General features: G+C 40.0%; 2 non-coding genes and 2 pseudogenes across 2 annotated transcripts; 1 reads left to right on the plus strand and 3 right to left on the minus strand.

Annotated features, from left to right (window-relative positions):
- Positions 1–14,981: 14,981 nt before the first annotated feature.
- trnaa-agc (transfer RNA alanine (anticodon AGC)) lies at positions 14,982–15,054 on the minus strand. The gene has a single exon. It is a non-coding gene; the product is annotated as a tRNA-Ala (tRNA).
- Positions 15,055–16,339: 1,285 nt separating this feature from the next.
- On the plus strand, positions 16,340–16,411 carry trnap-agg (transfer RNA proline (anticodon AGG)). Its single transcript has one exon. It is a non-coding gene; the product is annotated as a tRNA-Pro (tRNA).
- A 3,097-nt stretch (positions 16,412–19,508) lies between these two features.
- Positions 19,509–19,627, minus strand: LOC148812500 (5S ribosomal RNA; annotated as a pseudogene).
- Positions 19,628–20,035: 408 nt separating this feature from the next.
- Positions 20,036–20,154, minus strand: LOC148812501 (5S ribosomal RNA; annotated as a pseudogene).
- Positions 20,155–27,500: the final 7,346 nt, after the last annotated feature.

The following is a 27,500-nucleotide window of genomic DNA, read 5'->3' on the forward strand; positions in this document are numbered from 1 at the left end:
TTCATGATGATCACAATTAGAAGTTGTATTGAAATTATATAGATAATCAAAAGCTTGAAAAAGCTAATTGCACAATAATGTTTATTATTTTTTTTATAAATTATGGCAATAAAATATGACAGCATTCACAACTAGTATAATTAAATTCAATTGATTTTTATATAACATCTTTCATAACAAGGTTGACCTGAGGCACTTAACATAGCTGGGTGATGATACATGATGTGAAAGAGTAAAAGCCAGAAGATAACTGAGGAGAGGAACCAAAAACTCCTTAGTTAGGAGGAAAAAAAAACCTCTAGGGGTCCAAGATCAACTGGCTGCCCAACCCCTCTGGGTATGCTAACATAATACAATTAGAAAAATAGTTTGGAGGTTTTTCTGTATTATTGATTTCTTCTTCCAAAGGTGTTAGGCAGGTGAAAATTTGTGATTTCGTCCTGAGCCACGGCACTGTCGTCATGGTCATCACACCTCTTCATGTACATCCTTGCATCTTTTCTGGTAGTGAATGGCAGGTGACAGCTACAAAAAATAGCATATGCATAATCATTATGATTGTGTTGACAACAAAATTAAAAAATAAAAGCCTAAGCAACTCTGTGCATTAATATTTCTAATATTCACAATTGTGAATCATTTAAAAAACGAATACAGTACAATTAGGCTGTGAAACTGATCAAATGCCATAAGCCCTATTCAAATTCGTGACTGAATTTCCAGGATGGAGACAATTTTATTTTATTCTGTTTAAGAAACTGATCTCTGTCGTAACTAGAAATCCCAGCTCAGTGATAGAAACTAGCCATGTTAGCAGATTATTGCTTTACAGTTTAAAAAGTAATTAATTAATGTGGTCACAAATAATATCTTGGCTTTCAGACCATAATATGCTTTTAACAGTTTACTGAAAAAATGTTTCCTGCAGTTTAGCTCCAAAATGAAAATGAAATGGTTTCATTTTGTGTATGTCAAGGGTGTCCACTTTATAGAAATTCAATTTTAAAACATTGTTGAAATGACAAACCACTGGAAATACAGGTCTATCTAACCTCTAACTCATTAACAATGTTCATTGCTGTTGTCCTTAAACTTTTCAGAAATTTTAATTAAGAAAATAAAGCAATTGTTCCCTAGACTCATCTTTTGTGTTCTGTTCGCTGTGAATCAGAAAGGTGCTGTTCTTGAAGTCCAGTCAGTCTCTGTTATCTTTCTTCCCAAGAGGAATTCCATCTAATTCCATCAAACTTCTTTTTCTTCTGCTCGCCTAAGGATGAACTGAAATGAAGCAATTAGTATTTCAGTGGCAGAAAATAGGCTGTCATATACACCTCTCCAGTGCTTTTGATGCAGAAATTGTGTCCTGCTGAAACATTCTTCTGTTTGGTAATGTTGGGCAGTTTCAAAAGAAGCTTATCAAAAATCTATTTTGTAGATAATGAAAGAAAATAATAATAAAATCAGATTAAGAATTATTATCCAGACTTATCTTTCTGTTCTCTTTCAATAAGAACGGTGTCATTAATGAAGTCCAGTCGGTCTCATTCCTTCTCTCTTCCCAAGAGGCTGCCCGTCTAATGCTGCTGAAAACTCCATTGTCCATTCTGGGAATGCTGTGCTGTTCAGATAGTGTCAACAAATTTAAAAAATGGTTCACATCTTTAAATCTTTTTTTGTTTTGTTTAAAGCATGTGGCTTTTTTAGCAGTAACAAATGGAACAGGAACAGGAGCAGGAAGCTAAAAACACAACGGAGCCAGGCACAACCAGGACCCGGGCTCACACGATGCGGAGATCAGGTGCAGAGCCTCAAGTGAAGTGAGCGCCTGGCTTTTAAAGTTGAACTGAAACAGGGTAGGAACAAGGAACAGATGCGGGGAATGAGGCAAATCAGGAAGGGCTGGAGCGCCCTTAAGAGTAGGGGTTTGCGATTGTGATACAGGTTGGCATATTTATTTTATTTTATTAGGTAGATTCTTTTCAACATGCTTTTACATAATATGTTGTAACAATGATTTCAAAAAGAAACTACAGAAGCCTTACAAATTAAAAATATCTCACCGTGCCAATGTGTCTTCAGGCTTCCCACGTACAAAAAGGCCCAAGGACTCCAGCAGTCTTACAACCACTGTCCTGTTTGCCTCACCAGACACGATCTCTATTCTGTTGTAATCCACGATGACCCCGTTTTTCAGGTGATTTATCATGTCCTTCCTCGCCTGTTGAGAGGTCATCCTGATCTCCTCTGCCGTGGAGAGGCAGAGGAGATAAAAGCTTTATTTTATGATCATTCGTCCAACCACTCCAGAGATTGTCCTTCTCCATTAAACGACTTCCTGGAGACACCGTAATCATATAGGAGCTCTTCTCCCACTACAATCTCTCTTTTTGCCAAGAACAGAATTGTTATGTCAGTCTTTTCGTCAATTACAAAAGATTCTTTAATAGGTCTGAGGTTGGCTTTTTTGTTTGAATGATTTATGCGCCTTCCAATTGTGTCCATATCCGGGTGGCAGGTGCAGTGTTCTTCACGCGAATCAATGCACATTTTTTGTTTAGGTCCATCAAAAAAGAATAGATATCCCATGTCTCCTTCTGCCATCTGTGCCTTTAGGGCTTCTCCAGCTGTCTTTGTGATAACCTTGCCATGATAATCACATACCACCTCTCCCTTCTGGAAACGGCTGGAAGTTATAACCTTCTTCCCTTTCACAGGATCGTCAACGATGTGCAGGCCTCTCCAGGTTTGGAGTTTTACCAGATTTTCAATGTCCTTGCCATTTGGTTGGACTTCTACATGCGGCTTCCAGTTCTGAAGTACCTCGGACACAGCTGGTGTATTGGTTGACCATCCCATTTTTTCTATATAATGGGTCACTTGGCTTTCTGTTGGTAACCGTCTATTGTATTGATCTGTAGTGAGATATCAGAAATCCACCCAAAGAATATATCCAGTAATAGACTCTTGAAATATTACTCTTTAAAAAGGGAAGAAATCCTGTTCTTACCGAATATGTTCTGTTGCCTCCTTTTCCTCTGCTCAGCTCTCCATCTATTGTAACAGTGGCGATCGTGAATGCCGGTCACTCTCAGGCGCTCTTTCTTTCTAGGAGGCTGCCCATCTAATGTCACGGGAAAAATCTGTATCAGCTTCTGGAAGGCTGCAGCATCATCCATCTTTGGGCATCTATATGCAGCAGCTGCCACAGTGGACCTATTTATAAAAAGAAAACTTAAATATCTCAGATCTAAGACAGAGTGGCTAAAAGGTAACTGAAAGAGGGATATTGAATTAAAACTTACCGTATAGCAGCTGTACGTTCTTGTCCATAGCCTGAAGATTGCTCTCCTGATGATGAACTGAAGTTTAAAAAAATATGAGAAATTTATGTTTATCCTAAATATTGACTTTCAAATACTGAATTTGGATATCACTGTGACACTTACAGAGATCCTGCTTCTACAATGCCATGAATTAGTTCGCTGGCTGACCACATGTCCTCATCTGTCAGCCTTCTGGCTAGGTTTTCAACAGTTCCATTTGAAACACCTAAATAATCATTCAGGACAGTTTTCTGATCAATAGGTAGCTTCTTTATTTCCATTTCAAATGCCCTTCTTGCAACATAGCAAGTAATCAGTGGTAGGTGGTACCTGCAAAACAAACATATATAAAATAGTTGTTTTCAAGCCACAGAAAAGTAAAAAGAAAATACATCAAAATAATTATATAATTCAATTTACTTCTCATGCAGTCTTCGCAGATCATAGGTAGGATTGTGAACTGGTTCTCCTCCTGCATACACAAAAAAATGTTCTATTTCCATCCTGCAGTTTGCATCACAGCGTAAGTTAATGAAGTAGCAGTGAAACATCTGAGAAAATAAAAAAAATAAAAATGCAGTTTAAATGCAGTATTCTTCACATACCATTGAATGCTAAAGACAGTTTTTAGCAATGAAATATCAAAATATAACCTTCAACTCACCTTTTCCTCTTCTTCATTTAGTGCAAAGGAAGCTAGTCGCTGAGTTGCAGCCATGCGCTCTTTGACAGAGATTATTACCCTGTTTTGCCCACTTTTATTCACAACAATTTTTCGCCGTATCCAATCCAGGACCTGAATTCAGAAGATTTTTTTAGTACAAATATTAATTAAATACAATTTCTCGAAAAGAACATCTATAATCAAAATTCTTGGTTGTATGAAGGGATGCTTACTGTCATATTCTTAACCACCCTGGGCGCTGAAGGTGCTTCAGCTGGAGAATGGCCTGCAGGTAAAGCATCACAACAATCCGTTCACTTGTGGTGATGTCTGCAGAGGCGTGTGTCTTGCCCAGTATCCGCTGCACATCTTTCTTTGCAACACTCAACACCTTCAAGCAATCGCTTAGTTTAGGTGGAGGACTCTGCAGCTGTGTTAGTCTGGGGGAGAGAGAGCAATACTATCAGCCTCCAAAAGGCAACATTCATGTGTTTGAATAGAAAAGCAAGTACAAGTTGAACCAACATTTAATAAGTAAAGTACCTCTTTCTGGTTATTTCCTGTCTGACACTCTTGTTGTTTCTCTTTTTTATATCCTTTAGATTGCTCTGGAAGTCTATTAAACTCTTAGCTAGACTGGGATCCTCCACTTGCAGGTTAGTGTTTTTTCGGATGAAGAGCAGGAATCTGCTGATATTAATGATATAACCTGCAATGGTCTGGTGAGACAACCCAGTCATCTTCAACTGGGAAACAAATGTCTGCATTTTGGAAATGTCCTTCAGAAAACTTAAGGAAACTTCTGATGGATCCATAAAAAACAGGAACCTGGAGACATTTTCAACCTGAAAAACATATATAGAGAAAGTCATTATTTTTATGACCAACATCCTGTGAAGTTTAAGCCGAGTAAAACCATGTACCAAATACCTACCTCCTTGGAGCAGTTTACCATTCCCAGGCCCTGGATAAGGTATTGTTTAAAGCCAGCCAGGAGAGGAGAATCAAGAGAGTGTTTTCTGTAAAGTCCAGCCAGGGCAACTCTTTTTCGGAGAGCTTTTAGATTACCTTTAACTGACACCCTGTAGATATAAGACACATGGACAATTACATGTATTATAAGTGTTTCCGTTTTCTCAGTTGGCTTCTGGGAGAAAATGGCTTTAGATGTGGCCCTGTGTGAATGTGTATATCTACCAATTCACTGACATCCCAATTAAGGCTACATTTTTTCTTGCCTCTGTGAAACAAAATCTAATTTTATACATACAACGTGCAAATAAAAAATAAAGCACTAGAAACCCTATTGAGCAGAGAGTCTTACTGTTCCCCATCTTCCCCTTCCTCCTCCGCTTCTGCTTCAGTTTCTGGAGCAGCCTCTGGCATCTCTTCCTCCTGGACAGTGACCTCTTGCTCAGGGCCGCTTGAATGCAGGTAGATTCTTTTCAACATGCTTTTACATAATATGTTGTAACAATGATTTCAAAAAGAAACTACAGAAGCCTTACATATTAAAAATATCTCACCGTGCCAATGTGTCTTCAGGCTTCCCACGTACAAAAAGGCCCGAGGACTCTAGCAGTCTTACAACCGCTATCCTGTTTGCCTCACCAGACACAATCTCTATTCTGTGGTAATCCACGATGACCCCGTTCTTCAGGTGATTCATCATGTCCTCCCTCGCCTGTTGAGAGGCCATCCTGATCTCTTCTGCCGTGGCGTGCTTCATACACGCCCACTTCAAGTGAGCAGGAAGCTGATCAAAAGTATTCAGGCACATCTTGCACACCAGGGGAATCCTCGCGGGTTTCCTTTGAAAATAAATAATACCATCTGTGTATAGAAACAAGCTAAGACTGATTTCTTAAATTATCCTTAATTTTCTCTCTCATAGTTTGATTTCATTGTATTTATATAAGAATTGGTCATTGCTCCAAAATAAATAATGGTTTAATAAAAAAGTGAACACTTACTTGGTCTCAGTCACAGACTTTCCAATAGGAGCCATTGTGGAGTTCAGCAACTGCAGGTCCTAGAAGTGGGGAAGGAATTTTAAAAGAGAAATTGAATTACAATACAGAAGGAATGGCTGAGGGATCACTGAAATATATATATATACAAATTCCAAAGACTGAGTCCATATAGAAACAACTACCTTTCATATTCAGTATAAGATGGAGAGATGAATTGGCCCTGAAAATCCACTGCAATGAGAAACTGCTCCTGCCATTGCATATGAACAAACATACATTCTCATCTATATTCATTTGCAGTTACACTATTGCAATTAATCAATTAATCAGATGATGAGATTCTTGATATTAGATTAGTAAAAACAATATCAATGCACTGAGAGACGCTTAAGAATAAAGATGCATCTGCCTGACTGCATATTAGTTTTAAAAGGTTATCAGCAAATGCATTTAAAAGTAAAAATGTAAAGTCTTACCTCTTGATCGTAGTGGTGATTCAATATACAGGACCTTAGTCAAGTCTCAGAGTTACTGTACCTCCTATCGCGATTGCAGGTGAAAAGTGAAAGATATATTGCACTCAGCAGAAAGTTACCCCGAGCAAAGACTCCACCCCTCCCAGAAAACAGCACTCCCCTTTGGCAAAGCAGTGGGTGGAGGAAGCCTTTGCTACCATTATCAAACACAGAAATTGTTATAATTTAATTTTAAAAACATGGCTAAGCATGGGTTTAAAGTATATTCAACGGTGCAAGTGCATTCAAAGAAATAGAGTTTCCCAAGCCCTCAGAAAGAATTACCATTTCTAAAGATGTCTAGTTTCAAGCATTAACATCCAAACTACCTGTCTTAGCTGGAGCAGGGAGTTTGCTAAGCCACCTGAAAGAATTACCATATCCAAAGATGTCTAGACCTGTCTTAGCTGGGCCAGGTAGTTTGCCAAGCCATGTGAAAGAATTACCATTTCCAAAGAAGTCTGTTGTAAGCCAGGTTCAATCATGACCATCCAAAGTACCGGTCGTCCCTTGGGGCGAGAGGGTTTCCTGTGTGTCTAGGATGTCTACTTCCCTTAAATAAAGGATGAATATGGGTACCATAGGTATTAAATCTCTCAAAGCTCAGAGTTAAACTAAAAAACCCTTGGTGAGTGTGTTATAACATGGATGGGTATTTATAGTCCAGTGCCTCCTATTTGGTGTCCCCTGAAGGCGTTTTGAACCCAGCAGGTGACACTGATTTAGCTTTACTTGGCCCTGATTATACAATAAAGGATAAGTAATCAGAAAGAGGTGGTATTTCGATTTTACAGTACATAAAAAAATACATACATTCCACAGCTCAGCATGCACATGGTGAGATTCCTGATATTAGATTAATAAAAAATATCAGGGCACTGAGGCTAATTAATAAAGATGCTTTTGACTGACTGGACCTTGGAGCAAGGTGTGTAATTTACAACAGACATCTTTAGAAATGGTAAATCTTTCAGGTGGCTTGGCAAATTTACTGCCCCACCTAAGACAGATACTTTGGATGTTAATGCTTGAAACTAGACATCACAACTGATCGTATTTTACTAGAGATTCTGTTTGGGATTCAGATGTGCATTCGGACAGCAATCCCTTTCAAGAAATGATACGTTCTGGATGAGGTCAAAGGTGCTGGAACACTGTATTTCGGATGCGAATGTGTGTCTCCTGCTTCAACGCAGTGGCATATATAGATGTGCTCCTGTAATGACTTGGTACAGATGCAGCCATTCAAAATGGGTGAGTTATTTTGCGGCATACCCCGGTGGGCGTGTCGCGGTATCATGCAGTATCACGCAGTGTCACGTGGTTAATCGCGCGTCATTTGACGCTCTGCCGGAAACTATCCGGCGTCACCTTGTAAAACCGCCAGGGGGAGTTTAACCTCTCATGTACAGCATTTGAGCCTTTAATTTTGAACAGTGTATTACAGCATGTTAATCTTCAGTCATTAAAATGTTGGTATATTTCATGAAAGCAAGATTGCTCAGTTGGACAAAAGTACACAACCTACCTTTATCAGAAATATTTATGCATCAAAGCCTTTACCGAAGATATTACTAATAGTATTAATAATGGATGACTTTGGACAAGCTGTATACTCAAAGTATAATTTCTTTAGCACATTTGTACAAGCACTTGGAATCTGTCCAAGCCATACTTTGTCAGGCATTTTGTTTTACTTCAACGGGCATAAAAACTTCCTTGCTTTTAACAGGGCGTTTCATAATTTCTAACTACGAAAATGATTTAAAATGCGACACCTATCATTCAACTAGAGCTTAAAATATCACAAGGAAAAATACACACCGGTATTCCATTTCTCCCTAAACATTGTAAGCTTCGAAGTCTTTAACTAACGTGATACCGGAGTCAACAAGCATACTTTTAGAATTTGATTAAAAGGGAATATAATGTGGAATCGCGTATCTCAAGAATTTAATAACGGTATGATTATATCCGTGTACTGCGGCAGGGCTGTGTAGGGCTGTTTCGCCTGCCTGCTCATGCGAGCTGTCTTGTAGCCGACTGGTCTAGGTGCGTGCCTGCCAGCGGGCAGGGTGTGTGCTCGAATCCAGCTGGTGCTGGACCTTCCAGTTTTATTTATTTATTTTTTAATCGCGTAACATATTACCGTATGCAAACTGTACTGTATACAGTATGTATATGTATATTTAATGTCTTAACTGTGCCCGTTTAAGTATTGAATATTCATATCTAATTTTACCACTGAAGGGAAATCTTAACATAAACATACAGTATATGGCTGGTCTCGGTACTTTAAAGAAAACATACACACCAGTATTCCATTTCTCCCTAAACATTGTAAGCTTCGAAGTCTTTAACTAACATATTTTGTTAAAGCAAGTCAGTTTTTTCTGCAACACATAAAATACATTTTTCCAAGAAAGTTTAGCCTTTGTCACTAATGAAACCACTAAATAAAGACATAAATATAGAAATCTTAAGATTTGTTTTATTTAATGTTGGTAGCAGGATGAACTGTCAGAGTGTATATTTTGTTTGCAAAGTTGCTGCAAGATGTTAACAGTGAAAAAGGTATTTAGAAATGAGTTATTTCAAGATGAAAAAGAAAACATACACGAAAGATGGTTTCATTACGACCAGAATCGGTCTTGAGATATTTTTAACTTGATTTACAGTATTTGAGAGGTATGTCTTAACACCGATACTACAGTGCTTAAGTACTGCTCACGTATATGTTTCTAGGTTTATATTATGCATTTCATACGGTCAAATTACTTTTGAGCAACTAATAAGAAGCGCGAAACGGTATGCATTTTACTTTCGTTTTGTGCTGGGACCCGTGGATTGATTAGAGATATCAAGTACATACAAGTCATTTTTTAAATGTTGTAGTTCGTCTTGAAAAAATGTTACGAGTACATCTATCAACAATCACACAGGTTCTGTTTCCATATTGCGGATTTTGGTTAGGTTTTATCAAATCCAGTGGCGCTGTTAGTTTACTGAGTCCCATGTCACATGGTCTGTGATTGAAGCCTGTAAGACTGGTTTAATTCGTCACAGCCAGCACTCTTCAGGTGTGAGGGTCTTCTGCTCAGAATGAAACGCTAAAATGTTTGTGTATATTCTAATGGTAGTGGGGGCAGGGTGTGTGGGAACAGGTTTGGTTGAAATTGCATTAGAGATCTATGTTCTTCACACCTGAAACATTTTCTCTGAAAGCATTTTCTTCGCAGTTTAACCGATCTTGTTACAGCATGTTACAGTTTACTTTTATTAACCATATTAATTTTAAGTGCTTAATGTAAAATCTTGTAAAAATATATTTTCATTGTTCAAATATACATTAAGTCTGACTATCATATAATAAGTTAAATACAAAACTAAAGAAAAAATAGGGTTAAATATAATTCAAAATATTTTGCTAACAATGTTAACTGTTTATGAATAATAAAATGTATTAACTAAGGAGTAGGATGGCACAGTTGTTAGTATGTTTTTTGTTTTGTTTCTTTTTCATAAATACAACAGTAGTACCTGATGTCTCAGTGGCTTTCAAAATTAAATTATGCAATAAATAACCACATGTAAGACTCTGATGCTTAAAATGTTTAGGGAGAAAGTGGAATACTGGTGTGTATTTTTTCTTTAAACTACCAATACCAGCCATATACAGTCTGTAACGTAGGGATTTCTATACGTCTTTATTTAGTGTTTACATTATTGACAAAGGCTAAACTTTTAGCTTCAGTAACGTGTACATATCTCCCCTTTTTATAAAACGACATGGTTGAAAACTGTTCCAGAGCCACTGTTGTTTCATCAGTGAAAAGTACATCATGAAATGCCTCTCCCTGTTCAATCCACTGGAAAAAAGAAAAGGAGCATAAAGCTTCTGATGGTCATAAACGATATTCATTTAGGAGCAGCATCAGAGGTATATTTTTAACTGCACTGCATTGGAGAGAATACCATAGTGTGTTTTTTTTTACTTCCTGGCGGAAACTGGCTTCCAGAAGAATCAGTATGGCTCAGAGATTAAATAAAACTTCACTCGCACCAAACAAATGTATATTTCTAAATATCACAACATGATCGAATTTAAGTCATTTTAATAACAATGAATAGTCACCTATGCGTTACAATATAAACATTTATATTGATTTAAATCGCGTTTAAATCACCTTTATCTAAAACCCATAAATAAAGCTGATACTGTTTAGACTTCCAATTATTTAAAACTGTATTAAAGCAGCACGATACACAATGCAACGTAAATCGCTATCTTTGTCTTCTGTGTAATAATGTTCACCTCTCTGTCCAGCAAATTTACAGGTTAAAAACAATACTGTTAGGCTGGGAAAACGATTTTTTTTAAGAAATACAAAATGAGATATAATGATATGTTCCGGCTTAGACATTAACGAAGAGCATAACGCGTGTACTGCATACACTGCAAGTACAACCCCCCTCTCTGCAGGAGTGCTGGCTGCGACGAATTGAACCGGTTTCACGGGTATTTTCAAAGTACGAGGCGAGATTTCCAGCGAAAGACACTCCCCCCCCCTCAAAAACCCAGTAAGTACAGTACTTACTAGTTAAAGGCTAGGCTCCCGACTACGGCGAAAGGAACCCTTCTTTCATTAGAATACAATGAACATATTTTAGCCCTGAATGAATAAATAGCAAACATGGTTTACATAAAAGACATTTTTCCAAGAAAGTTTAGCCTTTGTCACTAATGAAACCACTAAATAAAGACATAAATATAAAAATCTTAAGATTTTTAAAATGCATGACTTTGCTAAAATTTATTTGAAAATAAAAACAATTACAACCGCCAGGGGAGAGAGAGAACAGGGGAGGGATGTTGGTTTTGCATAAGGGGCGGGGCTGTTTGGGAATGTGTAGTTACATGTTCTGGCTGTTTGTGAATTATCGTTGTTGAGTATGGAGTGTTGAGGTATTGATTTTGTGTAATGCTTTATGTTGAAAATTGAGGTGGATTTTGTTTATGATAAACAGGATAAACTGGGATGGGAGGAAGGTTTGGTTTTGCATAAGGGGCGGGATTATGATAATTGGAGGACTTTGCGAGAGTAAAATGGTTTGATATATTTGATTTTGTATTGTGGTTGTTATCTATGTTTTTGGTTGGTATTATGTTTATATGGTTGTTTTTGTTGGTTGGTTGTTATTATGGTTATTAATAATACGATCTATAGTTGAAATCTGAGCCTAAATAAAAAGAAAAAGCAAGTGATTAGGTTTATGAGCAATCTAATTACTTATTTGTTTAAAACGCTATATAAAATAAAGTTTATTATTAATTTGCTGGACAGAGCGGTGAATATTATTATGCATAAGACAAAGATAACGATCCTGATCAGTTTAGAAATCTGTGTACGCTGTAAGGTTTTTACTTCTTAAACTTTTAAAATGCACGTTTTGAATAGAAAGAAATCCTCTTCCTGGTACAGTATGTATAGCAAACCAGCACGTCTTTTTTCTCCAATCAGAGGGGTGTCAGATGGTGTCAGCCAATCACCATTCTGCGTTGGGTAGCAACGGGTGACTGTTCTCAGGCGGAAGATGTAAACAGCTTAATGTTCGTGTTAAATAATTTTTTTAAATTCAATTAAACGGGCACAGTTAAGACATTAATATACATATACATACTGTATACAGTACAGTTTGCATACGGTAATATGTTTATGTTACGCGATTAAAAAATAAATAAATAAAACTGGAAGGTCCAGCACCAGCTGGATTCAAGCACACACCCTGCCCGTTGGCAGGCATGCACCTAGACCAGTCGGCTACAAGACAGCTCGCATGAGCAGGCAGGCGAAACAGCCCTGCCGCAGTACACGGATACAATCATACCGTTATTAAATTCTTGAGATACGCGATTCCATATTATATTCCCTTTTAATCAAATTCTAAAAGTATGCTTGTTGACTCCGGTATCATGTTAGTTAATGACTTCGAAGCTTACAATGTTTAGGGAGAAATGGAATACCGGTGTGTATTTTTTTCTTTAAAGTACCAAGACCAGCTATATACTGTATGTTTATGTTCCAAAATTAATATCGTTTATGGCTTTCACACGCGTTACAGTATGCTCCTATTCTTTTTATGCTCAGCTACTAAGATTTCCCTTCAGTGGTAAAATTCAATATCTACAACGGGCACAGCAAAGACGTTTTTACTGTAAGTCTTTCTACGACAGACCAACGGACCACGAGTGCCCCTGTCGGTCAACCAATCACGTACTGCGGTGCCGCGCGTCATCTTGCGTCATACTGAGCGACGTCACCTGCGGTACGTGTCTGTAACGCGCACTTTGAATGGCTGCATCTGTACATGCCCAGGGCAGTAAGCAGTCTGAGGATATATTTCCAGACGGCATAGAGCAGTGAAGCAGTGAAGTAGTGCAACACACTGGATCATTATATTATTAGAATCTATTTGTTTAACATGCACGGGTCTGTCTCAATGGATGCAGTGCTCCTGAAAGGGCTCTCAAACCCTGCATTTCAGATGCTTAGCTGTATCCCTCACATGTGGCACCTCAGAATGACTTCTACTTATTCTGCTTAAATTATTACATTATACACAATTTGAGTTCATTTTTAAAAGTAAAAGGTAATGAAAGGAATGAAAGATATGTAGCAATCACATTGTAACAGGGGAGACAGTGACTTTTTGCTTTTACTAAGCATTAGTACCTAAGTCCACTAATGGACTTCTGGTACCTTTAGGGTACGGTGTTCCCTGAAGGGCTCTCAAACCCCGCATTTCAGATGCCTAGCTGTATCGCTGATGTGTTGCACCTCAGAATCACTTTTAAACCTTACCTCTGGTATCTTTAATCCCTATTGCTCAACGCATGGTGAAAGTATCGCATACATGTGTCTGAAAATGAGCAATGGGCCCCTGAGAGACTCATTTGCCTGTTTCACAAATGATCACATTTGACTAGAGATTCTGTTTGGGATTCAGTTGTGCATTCTGACAGCAATCCCTTTCAAAAAACGATACATTCTGGATGAGTTCAAAGGTGCAGGAACACTGTATTTAGGATGTGTTTGCAGATATTCTGTGACTCTAGCTTCAACACAGTGATATATATATATATATGCTCACTGATTTTTTGGTACATGCCAAGGGCAATAATCATTATGAGGATTTATTTCCAGATGTGCTAGAGGTAGTGTTGTGAAAGACTTCAACACACTGGATTGCGGGTTTAAACCCCCTGCACTCTTACTCCTTAAAAACCAACAAATGCAATTTACTACTAAAAATTACTGCATTTTCTACTAGAAAGAGCTCTCAATTAATGAAATGCCCCATTGAACTGGCCCTGATTATAAAATGCAAGGAGAAGTCTTCTAAGCCAATACTTGTAACCAGAAAGAGGCTGTATTTCAATTATACAATATACAAAACAATACCATTTAACACAAAGATATAGTCCACACCTCAGCATGCACATGATGAGATTCTTGATATTAGATTAGTAAAAACAATATCAATGCACTGAGAGACGCTTAAGAATAAAGATGCATATGCCTGACTGCATATTAGTTTTAAAAGGTTATCAGCAAATGCATTTAAAAGTAAAAATGTAAAGTCTTACCTCTTGATCGTAGTGGTGATTCAATATCCAGGACCTTAGTCAAGTCTCAGAGTTACTGTACCTCCTGTCTCGATTACAGGTGAAAAGTGAAAGAGTGCCCTCGTGTGCTCTTTTCCTCCTCTTCCACAAGACTGGGAACTGATATCCACATCACTTCGCAGCGTCTGCTTATGGCAAATGATGGAATGTGACTAATGACTGAACGAGCCTGGCGAATTCTCATCACGTGGCACAATGAGAGCGTGCAGTCAGCTGTCCAAGGCGGCAACCTCATTGCTCGTTCAAAAGAACACGTACTGAAAACTCATCACCACTATGTCGTAGATGAGCACCGCGATCGCTTGTTGTCATGCGTCCTTACTTGGGAAATGCAGAAGCAAAAACTGCCCTCTCTCAGCCACCGAAACGTGTGCGGCTCGCCTTGCGCTCTCTGCGCCTCGCATATTTGTGGAGCTGTCTGCTCTTCTTTCTGTTGAAGTACTCAAGTTACGGGGCGTCCTGCAGCCTATGATGTTCTCACTGAGAGCTTTCAAGATTTGAAGGAAAACTACGAGCTTGATGGCTCAAGTCGAACAAATGTGATTGTTAAGCAATCGATGATCAAAAGCACGTCTTCTAACAATTTGTGAGAGTATTATCAGCACTGTTTTCACTCGGATATACTTCTCACTTGCTAAGCTGACAAACTGGATGAGAAAATGCTGGAGACGCACTCAGTGCAGACTGAGGTTGGGAAGGAGGTGTGGCCCTTCAACGCTTGACAACTGAAGGACATTCTCTCCACAACGGAGGAGCACCTATCAGAAGTCGCAGAGGCTAAATGAGAGCACCGGGCTCCCAGAGCTCCAAACTCAGACCTGGAGGATGCGGGAATCGATCCCGCTACCTCTCGCACGCTAAGCGAGCACTCTACCATTTGAGCTAATCCCCCTTGCTTCATGCTTCTCGGCATCATGTCTTACCGCCTCTGCCCCTCTTGCCAGGCACCCCCCACTGCCCTTGGTCTGCAAGGCAGTCCTTTCAAGTGCGATGACGACGCTGGGACCTTCGTTGCCTATTGTACGAGCTGAACTTTTGTGATCATCAATTCAACGCTCTTTCCATCAATTCATCTTGTCTTTTGACGCTTCGTGTTTTGCGCTCCTTTGACTATCGGCATATCGGGTGACTGCAAACACTGAAGTTCTTGCTTACGGAGTGTGGAACATTGTTTTCAAGTGATCGCTGATCTGTCATGTTGACGCCGAGTGAATCTTTCTTTGGCAACATTGGCAGGCCGACAGCAGCGCGAGCGAAAGTAATGGCAAATTTCTTGACTTATTTCTGAATGTGAATGTTCTTTAGGAAAGGGATGCGGCGTTGCTTCTCGCCCGTGTAAAGGTCACGCATTCCAGACGTGGTTATGAGCGAACAGTTGGTGCAAGTGTCTGAAAAGAGCAAGAGAGTAAGCAACCCTGCCCCACGTGAGGAACAAGCTCACGACCTTCAGGTTATGAGACTGACGCACTACCAATTACGCCAACAAGCCCAGCTGCAGTACACACACTGGAAAGTTTGCCTCACATGGATTTCAGTCGCCCGTTCCCTAATCTTTAGACGCCCTCTGCTGAATGTTGCATTTGCCTTTTGATCTCACCGATACATTTTTGGTCTGTTTCTGTTGCGAGTCCGTCTTTCAGATCTCACCTAGCACAAGTCTCTCTGGCTGAAGTGGCCTCTCTGCTTCAGCATCGTGCCCTCACTCAGCCATTAAAAATGTCACTCGGACTTCTGACATGCTGACATGAAATGTCAAGAGAGAGTGGCGGAGACGCTTAAGCCAGAGAGAAGATGAAAAGGGGGCGTGGCTGCGAAATGCTTGACAGCTGCACGATGCTCTCCATGAAAGGCGTGACCACAGGCTAAAAGACACCTTTCAGCACATCAAGCTCTAAGCACACGCCTAGAGGATGCAGGAATTGATGCTGCTACTTCCCACATGCAAAGCAAGCGCTGTACCATACAAGCCAAACCCGCTTGCTGGGGCTTATGCCTCGGCGTCACCTAGTGCCGCTTGTTCCCCTCTTACCAGGCAAAGTTCACTGCCCTTCGTCTGCAAGGCAGTCGTGTAATTGCAGCTTTCTTGACTTAATGATGATGGTCTGACTGGACGAGCGAATGACGCCTCTCCCCCATCCTCAAGCTCGCTGACAGATTGAAATAGCCAATGTTGCCGTGGCTCGTTGGTCTAGTGGTATGATTCTCGCTTAGGGTGCGAGAGGTCCCGGGTTCAACTCCCGGACGAGCCCTCGTGTGCTCTCTTCCACAAGACTGGGAAGTGATATCCACATCACTTCGCAGCGTCTGCTTATGGCAAATGATGGAATGTGACTAATGACTGAACGAGCCTGGCGAATTCTCATCACGTGGCACAATGAGAGCGTGCAGTCAGCTGTCCAAGATGGCAACCTCATTGCTCGTTCAAAAGAACACGTACTGAAAACTCATCACCACTATGTCGTAGATGAGCACCGCGATCGCTTGTCGTCATGCGTCCTTACTTGGGAAATGCAGAAGCAAAAACTGCCCTCTCTCAGCCACCGAAACGTGTGCGGCTCGCCTTGCGCTCTCTGCGCCTCGCATATTTGTGGAGCTGTCTGCTCTTCTTTCTGTTGAAGTACTCAAGTTACGGGGCGTCCTGCAGCCTATGATGTTCTCACTGAGAGCTTTCAAGATTTGAAGGAAAACTACGAGCTTGATGGCTCAAGTCGAACAAATGTGATTGTTAAGCAATCGATGATCAAAAGCACGTCTTCTAACAATTTGTGAGAGTATTATCAGCACTGTTTTCACTCGGATATACTTCTCACTTGCTAAGCTGACAAACTGGACGAGAAAATGCTGGAGACGCACTCAGTGCAGACTGAGGTTGGGAAGGAGGTGTGGCCCTTCAACGCTTGACAACTGAAGGACATTCTCTCCACAACGGAGGAGCACCTATCAGAAGTCGCAGAGGCTAAATGAGAGCACCGGGCTCCCAGAGCTCCAAACTCAGACCTGGAGGATGCGGGAATTGGATGCAGTTATTCTGTGTCTCTAGCTTCAACACAGTGATATATATATATATGCTCACTGATTTTTTGGTACATGCCCAGGGCAATAATCATTATGAGGATTTATTTCCAGATGTACTAGAGGTAGTGTTGTGAAATACTTCAACACACTGGATTGCAGGTTTAAACCCCCTGCACTCTTACTCCTTAAAAACCAACAAATGCAGATATGTAGCAATCATATTGTAGCAGACACTCGTTTGCCTTTTTCACAAATGATCATATTTTTCTAGAGATTCCGTTTGGGATACGGATGTGCATTCTGACAGCAATCTCTTTCAAAAAATGATTTTACCTTATCGCGGCTTTGCCCTTCTTGCCTCTTTGGACAATATCTCCATCTTGTGGTCGTTGTTGGTAATGTCTGGACAATATCTCCGTCTTGTGGTCGTTGTTGGTAATGTCTTCTTATGCCCTTTTTTATTTCAATTCTCTATTAGTTGATTCTAGAATCTCTACAATAGAGTTGAAAACATCAGTTTTATAGCAGACAATATGACATTATTTATAGTCCAATTAGGAATTTATTACCCTGTTTTTAACATAATAACAAATTAAAATTGATTTAAACTTAGTTTGGAACACCAGGGAACATAAAAAAAGATTTTTAGGAAAACCATGAGGTTCTCTGTGTCCTATGCCTGCAAGGGGAGAAAGCTAGAATGCTTTGATTTTTCAAAATTTGAAAATAAACATCATATAACAACAGCTTTCATTCCTAGGAGTGAAAAATAACCATTTTTGAAGACATAGTAGTTTCTAAAACACTACAATGAAGTTAAAAACATCAGTTATATTACATTATTTTTCGTGAAATTAGTCATTTATTTCACTATTTTTAATATAATCTCTAATTAGAAGTGATTAGAATTAAGTCTGGAACAACAAGGAACACAAAAAAAAAAGATTTTAAGAAAAAAATGATGTCTTCAGTGCCAGGTGCCTGCAAGGGGAGAAAGCTAGAATCCTACCCAGGCTCCTGGAGCTCTGGCCTGGCTAAAGGAGGCCGAATCCATCCCCTTCAAAGCTCCATGAAAAATGATCATTTAAAATTTGAAAAAAAAAACATCATATAACAACAGTTTTCACTCCTAGGAGTGATAAACAACCATTTTTGAAGACATATTAGTTTCTAAGACACTACAATAAAGTTAAAAACCTCCGTTTTATATTACATTATTTTTGGTGAAATTAGTCATTTATTGCACTATTTTTAATAAAATCTCTAATTAGAAGAGATTAGAATTAAGTTTGGAACTACAAGGAACACAAAAAAAAAGATTTTAAGGAAAAAAATTATGTCTTCAGTGCCAGGTGCCTGCAAGGGGAGAAAGCTAGAATCCTACCCAGGCTCCTGGAGCTCTGGCCTGGCTAAAGGAGGCCGAATCCATCCCCTTCAAAGCTCCATGAAAAATGATCATTTAACATTTGAAAAAAACATTATAAAACAACATCTCTTGGTCCACAGAGTACAAAAATCCAACTTTGAAGAAAATCCATTGACTGATCCCCGAATCCTGAAGGTTCTTCGCAAGATATCGGGCTTGCACCCACTTTCTGGAAAATGATGAAAAATGCCAAAAATGAAAAAAAAGTTATCAATTCTAGAGCCTAAAAGGAAAACAAGACAAATGTATATCTACAAATAATTTTATGTGCTTCAGAAGAGCCCAGGAAAGTTTTTTGCATACATGAAACCACGCCCGTTTGCACGTAAGAAGAAATCCTGGCACATATGATTGCGTGCAAGCACGCAAGCATGAGAAGTCAACCTCGCTGGCACCCTTCTTATAGAGAGGACAGCTCCGTCACCTCTTTTACGACGCTGCTTTTTTTCCCTTACGTTTTTCTCTTCTTCCCACGTTCTCTCTCTTCACTGCCTTCATTCCCGCTCTATTTCACTTCAGCCTTTCACTCTTCCTTCCTTCCAATGAGGACGGAGCTGCGGGAGAAAGGGCGCTATAGAGGATCGCTGTGGAGAGCTGCTGCTGTGCTTGGACATCTGAGCTCTGTGGAAAACCATCTCAATACAATTCTGAAAAACGCGAACCCCGAACGCCAGCCGAACAAGTCTCCACAGCCGAAGCGCTGCGTCTCTTTTCAGCTGGCGATAAACCTTTCTCAATCCTTTGCGGACTTGTAAAACTGTTCATGATCAGAATAAAAACCGCTCACGCTAATACACAAGCACCCGTGTCTCGCCAAAGCTGACAAATGGACGGACAAGCTGCACTGCACGTGTGAACAGGGGAATGAGCGAGCGAGCGGGGATAGGGCGCCTCCTGCGCTTAAAAGCTTACGGCACCTGGTATTCCCAGGCGGTCTCCCATCCAAGTACTAACCAGGCCCATCCCTGTTTAGCTTCCGAGATCAGACGAAATCAGGCGTGCTCAAGGGGGTGTGGCCGTAAGTGAGAGTGAGACTCGCTGGCACCCTTCTTATAGAGAGGACAGCTCCGTCACCTCTTTTACGACGCTGCTTTTTTTCCCTTGCGTTTTTCTCTTCTTCCCACGTTCTCTCTCTTCACTGCCTTCGTCCCCGCTCTATTTCACTTCAGCCTTTCACTCTTGCTTCCTTCCAATGAGGATGGAGCTGCGAGAGAAAGGGCGCTATAGAGGATCGCTGTGGAGAGCTGCTGCTGTGCTTTGACATCTGAGCTCTGTGGAAAACCATCTCAATACAATTCTGAAAAACGCGACCCCCAGAACGCCAGCCGAAGAAGTCTCCACAGCCGAAGCGCTGCGTCTCTTTTCAGCTGGCGATAAACCTTTCCACGATCCTTTGCGGACTTGCGGGGATAGGGCGCCTCCTGCGCTTAAAAGCTTGCAGCACCTGGTATTCCCAGGCGGTCTCCCATCCAAGTACTAACCAGGCCCATCCCTGTTTAGCTTCCGAAATCAGACGAAATCAGGCGTGCTCAAGGGGGTGTGGCCGTAAGTGAGAGTGAGACTCGCTGGCACCCTTCTTATAGAGAGGACAGCTCCGTCACCTCTTTTACGACGCTGCTTTTTGTCCCTTGCGTTTTTCTCTTCTTCCCGCGTTCTCTCTCTTCACTGCCTTTGTCCCCGCTCTATTTCACTTCAGCCTTTCACTCTTGCTTCTTTTCTGTTAAACAAATAGATTCTAATAATATAATGATCCAGTGTGTTGCACTACTTCACTGCTTCACTGCTCTATGCCGTCTGGAAATATATCCTCAGACTGCTTACTGCCCTGGGCATGTACCAAGACATTACAGGAGCACATCTATATATGCCACTGCGTTGAAGCAGGAGACACACATTCGCATCCGAAATACAGTGTTCCAGCACCTTTGACCTCATCCAGAACGTATCATTTCTTGAAAGGGATTGCTGTCCGAATGCACATCTGAATCCCAAACAGAATCTCTAGTAAAATACGATCAGTTGTGATGTCTAGTTTCAAGCATTGACATCCAAAGTATCTGTCTTAGGTGGGGCAGTAAATTTGCCAAGCCACCTGAAAGAATTACCATTTCTAAAGATGTCTGTTGTAATTTACACACCTTGCTCCAAGGTCCAGTCAGTCAAAAGCATCTTTATTAATTAGCCTCAGTGCCCTGATATTTTTTATTAATCTAATATCAGGAATCTCACCATGTGCATGCTGAGCTGTGGAATGTATGTATTTTTTATGTACTGTAAAATCGAAATACCACCTCTTTCTGGTTACTTATCCTTTATTGTATAATCAGGGCCAAGTAAAGCTAAATCAGTGTCACCTGCTGGGTTCAAAACGCCTTCAGGGGACACCAAATAGGAGGCACTGGACTATAAATGCCCATCCATGTTATAACACACTCACCAAGGGTTTTTTAGTTTAACTCTGAGCTTTGAGAGATTTAATACCTATGGTACCCATATTCACCCTTTATTTAAGGGAAGTACACATCCTAGACACACAGGAAACCCTCTCGCCCCAAGGGACGACCGGTACTTTGGATGGTCATGATTGAACCTGGCTTACAACAGACTTCTTTGGAAATGGTAATTCTTTCACATGGCTTGGCAAACTACCTGGCCCAGCTAAGACAGGTACTTTGGATGTTAATGCTTGAAACTAGACATCTTTGGATATGGTAATTCTTTCAGGTGGCTTAGCAAACTCCCTGCTCCAGCTAAGACAGGTAGTTTGGATGTTAATGCTTGAAACTAGACATCTTTAGAAATGGTAATTCTTTCTGAGGGCTTGGGAAACTCTATTTCTTTGAATGCACTTGCACCGTTGAATATACTTTAAACCCATGCTTAGCCATGTTTTTAAAATTAAATTATAACAATTTCTGTGTTTGATAATGGTAGCAAAGGCTTCCTCCACCCACTGCTTTGCCAAAGGGGAGTGCTGTTTTCTGGGATGGGTGGAATCTTTGCTCGGGGTAACTTTCTGCTGAGTGCAATATATCTTTCACTTTTCACCTACAATCGCGATAGGAGGTACAGTAACTCTGAGACTTGACTAAGGTCCTGGATATTGAATCACCACTACGATCAAGAGGTAAGACTTTACATTTTTACTTTTAAATGCATTTGCTGATAACCTTTTAAAACTAATATGCAGTCAGGCAGATGCATCTTTATTCTTAAGCGTCTCTCAGTGCATTGATATTGTTTTTACTAATCTAATATCAAGAATCTCATCATCTGATTAATTGATTAATTGCAATAGTGTAACTGCAAATGAATATAGATGAGAATGTATGTTTGTTCATATGCAATGGCAGGAGCAGTTTCTCATTGCAGTGGATTTTCAGGGCCAATTCATCTCTCCATCTTATACTGAATATGAAAGGTAGTTGTTTCTATATGGACTCAGTCTTTGGAATTTGTATATATATATATTTCAGTGATCCCTCAGCCATTCCTTCTGTATTGTAATTCAATTTCTCTTTTAAAATTCCTTCCCCACTTCTAGGACCTGCAGTTGCTGAACTCCACAATGGCTCCTATTGGAAAGTCTGTGACTGAGACCAAGTAAGTGTTCACTTTTTTATTAAACCATTATTTATTTTGGAGCAATGACCAATTCTTATATAAATACAATGAAATCAAACTATGAGAGAGAAAATTAAGGATAATTTAAGAAATCAGTCTTAGCTTGTTTCTATACACAGATGGTATTATTTATTTTCAAAGGAAACCCGCGAGGATTCCCCTGGTGTGCAAGATGTGCCTGAATACTTTTGATCAGCTTCCTGCTCACTTGAAGAGGGCGTGTATGAAGCACGCCACGGCAGAAGAGATCAGGATGGCCTCTCAACAGGCGAGGGAGGACATGATGAATCACCTGAAGAACGGGGTCATCTTGGATTACCACAGAATAGAGATTGTGTCTGGTGAGGCAAACAGGATAGCGGTTGTAAGACTGCTAGAGTCCTCGGGCCTTTTTGTACGTGGGAAGCCTGAAGACACATTGGCACGGTGAGATATTTTTAATATGTAAGGCTTCTGTAGTTTCTTTTTGAAATCATTGTTACAACATATTATGTAAAAGCATGTTGAAAAGAATCTACCTGCATTCAAGCGGCCCTGAGCAAGAGGTCACTGTCCAGGAGGAAGAGATGCCAGAGGCTGCTCCAGAAACTGAAGCAGAAGCGGAGGAGGAAGGGGAAGATGGGGAACAGTAAGACTCTCTGCTCAATAGGGTTTCTAGTGCTTTATTTTTTATTTGCACGTTGTATGTATAAAATTAGATTTTGTTTCACAGAGGCAAGAAAAAATGTAGCCTTAATTGGGATGTCAGTGAATTGGTAGATATACACATTCACACAGGGCCACATCTAAAGCCATTTTCTCCCAGAAGCCAACTGAGAAAACGGAAACACTTATAATACATGTAATTGTCCATGTGTCTTATATCTACAGGGTGTCAGTTAAAGGTAATCTAAAAGCTGGACTTTACAGAAAACACTCTCTTGATTCTCCTCTCCTGGCTGGCTTTAAACAATACCTTATCCAGGGCCTGGGAATGGTAAACTGCTCCAAGGAGGTAGGTATTTGGTACATGGTTTTACTCGGCTTAAACTTCACAGGATGTTGGTCATAAAAATAATGACTTTCTCTATATATGTTTTTCAGGTTGAAAATGTCTCCAGGTTCCTGTTTTTTATGGATCCATCAGAAGTTTCCTTAAGTTTTCTGAAGGACATTTCCAAAATGCAGACATTTGTTTCCCAGTTGAAGATGACTGGGTTGTCTCACCAGACCATTGCAGGTTATATCATTAATATCAGCAGATTCCTGCTCTTCATCCGAAAAAACACTAACCTGCAAGTGGAGGATCCCAGTCTAGCTAAGAGTTTAATAGACTTCCAGAGCAATCTAAAGGATATAAAAAAGAGAAACAACAAGAGTGTCAGACAGGAAATAACCAGAAAGAGGTACTTTACTTATTAAATGTTGGTTCAACTTGTACTTGCTTTTCTATTCAAACACATGAATGTTGCCTTTTGGAGGCTGATAGTATTGCTCTCTCTCCCCCAGACTAACACAGCTGCAGAGTCCTCCACCTAAACTAAGCGATTGCTTGAAGGTGTTGAGTGTTGCAAAGAAAGATGTGCAGCGGATACTGGGCAAGACACACGCCTCTGCAGACATCACCACAAGTGAACGGATTGTTGTGATGCTTTACCTGCAGGCCATTCTCCAGCTGAAGCACCTTCAGCGCCCAGGGGTGGTTAAGAATATGACAGTAAGCATCCCTTCATACAACCAAGAATTTTGATTATAGATGTTCTTTTCGAGAAATTGTATTTAATTAATATTTGTACTAAAAAAATCTTCTGAATTCAGGTCCTGGATTGGATACGGCGAAAAATTGTTGTGAATAAAAGTGGGCAAAACAGGGTAATAATCTCTGTCAAAGAGCGCATGGCTGCAACTCAGCGACTAGCTTCCTTTGCACTAAATGAAGAAGAGGAAAAGGTGAGTTGAAGGTTATATTTTGATATTTCATTGCTAAAAACTGTCTTTAGCATTCAATGGTATGTGAAGAATACTGCATTTAAACTGCATTTTTATTTTTTTTATTTTCTCAGATGTTTCACTGCTACTTCATTAACTTACGCTGTGATGCAAACTGCAGGATGGAAATAGAACATTTTTTTGTGTATGCAGGAGGAGAACCAGTTCACAATCCTACCTATGATCTGCGAAGACTGCATGAGAAGTAAATTGAATTATATAATTATTTTGATGTATTTTCTTTTTACTTTTCTGTGGCTTGAAAACAACTATTTTATATATGTTTGTTTTGCAGGTACCACCTACCACTGATTACTTGCTATGTTGCAAGAAGGGCATTTGAAATGGAAATAAAGAAGCTACCTATTGATCAGAAAACTGTCCTGAATGATTATTTAGGTGTTTCAAATGGAACTGTTGAAAACCTAGCCAGAAGGCTGACAGATGAGGACATGTGGTCAGCCAGCGAACTAATTCATGGCATTGTAGAAGCAGGATCTCTGTAAGTGTCACAGTGATATCCAAATTCAGTATTTGAAAGTCAATATTTAGGATAAACATAAATTTCTCATATTTTTTTAAACTTCAGTTCATCATCAGGAGAGCAATCTTCAGGCTATGGACAAGAACGTACAGCTGCTATACGGTAAGTTTTAATTCAATATCCCTCTTTCAGTTACCTTTTAGCCACTCTGTCTTAGATCTGAGATATTTAAGTTTTCTTTTTATAAATAGGTCCACTGTGGCAGCTGCTGCATATAGATGCCCAAAGATGGATGATGCTGCAGCCTTCCAGAAGCTGATACAGATTTTTCCCGTGACATTAGATGGGCAGCCTCCTAGAAAGAAAGAGCGCCTGAGAGTGACCGGCATTCACGATCGCCACTGTTACAATAGATGGAGAGCTGAGCAGAGGAAAAGGAGGCAACAGAACATATTCGGTAAGAACAGGATTTCTTCCCTTTTTAAAGAGTAATATTTCAAGAGTCTATTACTGGATATATTCTTTGGGTGGATTTCTGATATCTCACTACAGATCAATACAATAGACGGTTACCAACAGAAAGCCAAGTGACCCATTATATAGAAAAAATGGGATGGTCAACCAATACACCAGCTGTGTCCGAGGTACTTCAGAACTGGAAGCCGCATGTAGAAGTCCAACCAAATGGCAAGGACATTGAAAATCTGGTAAAACTCCAAACCTGGAGAGGCCTGCACATCGTTGACGATCCTGTGAAAGGGAAGAAGGTTATAACTTCCAGCCGTTTCCAGAAGGGAGAGGTGGTATGTGATTATCATGGCAAGGTTATCACAAAGACAGCTGGAGAAGCCCTAAAGGCACAGATGGCAGAAGGAGACATGGGATATCTATTCTTTTTTGATGGACCTAAACAAAAAATGTGCATTGATTCGCGTGAAGAACACTGCACCTGCCACCCGGATATGGACACAATTGGAAGGCGCATAAATCATTCAAACAAAAAAGCCAACCTCAGACCTATTAAAGAATCTTTTGTAATTGACGAAAAGACTGACATAACAATTCTGTTCTTGGCAAAAAGAGAGATTGTAGTGGGAGAAGAGCTCCTATATGATTACGGTGTCTCCAGGAAGTCGTTTAATGGAGAAGGACAATCTCTGGAGTGGTTGGACGAATGATCATAAAATAAAGCTTTTATCTCCTCTGCCTCTCCACGGCAGAGGAGATCAGGATGACCTCTCAACAGGCGAGGAAGGACATGATAAATCACCTGAAAAACGGGGTCATCGTGGATTACAACAGAATAGAGATCGTGTCTGGTGAGGCAAACAGGACAGTGGTTGTAAGACTGCTGGAGTCCTTGGGCCTTTTTGTACGTGGGAAGCCTGAAGACACATTGGCACGGTGAGATATTTTTAATTTGTAAGGCTTCTGTAGTTTCTTTTTGAAATCATTGTTACAACATATTATGTAAAAGCATGTTGAAAAGAATCTACCTAATAAAATAAAATAAATATGCCAACCTGTATCACAATCGCAAACCCCTACTCTTAAGGGCGCTCCAGCCCTTCCTGATTTGCCTCATTCCCCGCATCTGTTCCTTGTTCCTACCCTGTTTCAGTTCAACTTTAAAATCCAGGCGCTCACTTCACTCGAGGCTCTGCACCTGATCTCCGCATCGTGTGAGCCCGGGTCCTGGTTGTGCCTGGCTCCGTTGTGTTTTTAGCTTCCTGCTCCTGTTCCTGTTCCATTTGTTACTGCTAAAAAATGCCACATGCTTTAAACAAAACAAAAAAAGATTTAAAGATGTGAACCATTTTTTAAATTTGTTGACACTATCTGAACAGCACAGCATTCCCAGAATGGACAATGGAGTTTTCAGCAGCATTAGACGGGCAGCCTCTTGGGAAGAGAGAAGGAATGAGACCGACTGGACTTCATTAATGACACCGTTCTTATTGAAAGAGAACAGAAAGATAAGTCTGGATAATAATTCTTAATCTGATTTTATTATTATTTTCTTTCATTATCTACAAAATAGATTTTTGATAAGCTTCTTTTGAAACTGCCCAACATTACCAAACAGAAGAATGTTTCGGCAGGACACAATTTCTGCATCAAAAGCACTGGAGAGGTGTATATGACAGCCTATTTTCTGCCACTGAAATACTAATTGCTTCATTTCAGTTCATCCTTAGGCGAGCAGAAGAAAAAGAAGTTTGATGGAATTAGATGGAATTCCTCTTGGGAAGAAAGATAACAGAGACTGACTGGACTTCAAGAACAGCACCTTTCTGATTCACAGCGAACAGAACACAAAAGATGAGTCTAGGGAACAATTGCTTTATTTTCTTAATTAAAATTTCTGAAAAGTTTAAGGACAACAGCAATGAACATTGTTAATGAGTTAGAGGTTAGATAGACCTGTATTTCCAGTGGTTTGTCATTTCAACAATGTTTTAAAATTGAATTTCTATAAAGTGGACACCCTTGACATACACAAAATGAAACCATTTCATTTTCATTTTGGAGCTAAACTGCAGGAAACATTTTTTCAGTAAACTGTTAAAAGCATATTATGGTCTGAAAGCCAAGATATTATTTGTGACCACATTAATTAATTACTTTTTAAACTGTAAAGCAATAATCTGCTAACATGGCTAGTTTCTATCACTGAGCTGGGATTTCTAGTTACGACAGAGATCAGTTTCTTAAACAGAATAAAATAAAATTGTCTCCATCCTGGAAATTCAGTCACGAATTTGAATAGGGCTTATGGCATTTGATCAGTTTCACAGCCTAATTGTACTGTATTCGTTTT

The sequence above is a fragment of the Atractosteus spatula genome, assembly GCF_055471065.1.
Source record: "Atractosteus spatula isolate fAtrSpa1 chromosome 10 unlocalized genomic scaffold, fAtrSpa1.hap1 SUPER_10_unloc_3, whole genome shotgun sequence".
In the NCBI taxonomy this organism is placed as follows: Eukaryota; Metazoa; Chordata; class Actinopteri; order Semionotiformes; family Lepisosteidae; genus Atractosteus; species Atractosteus spatula.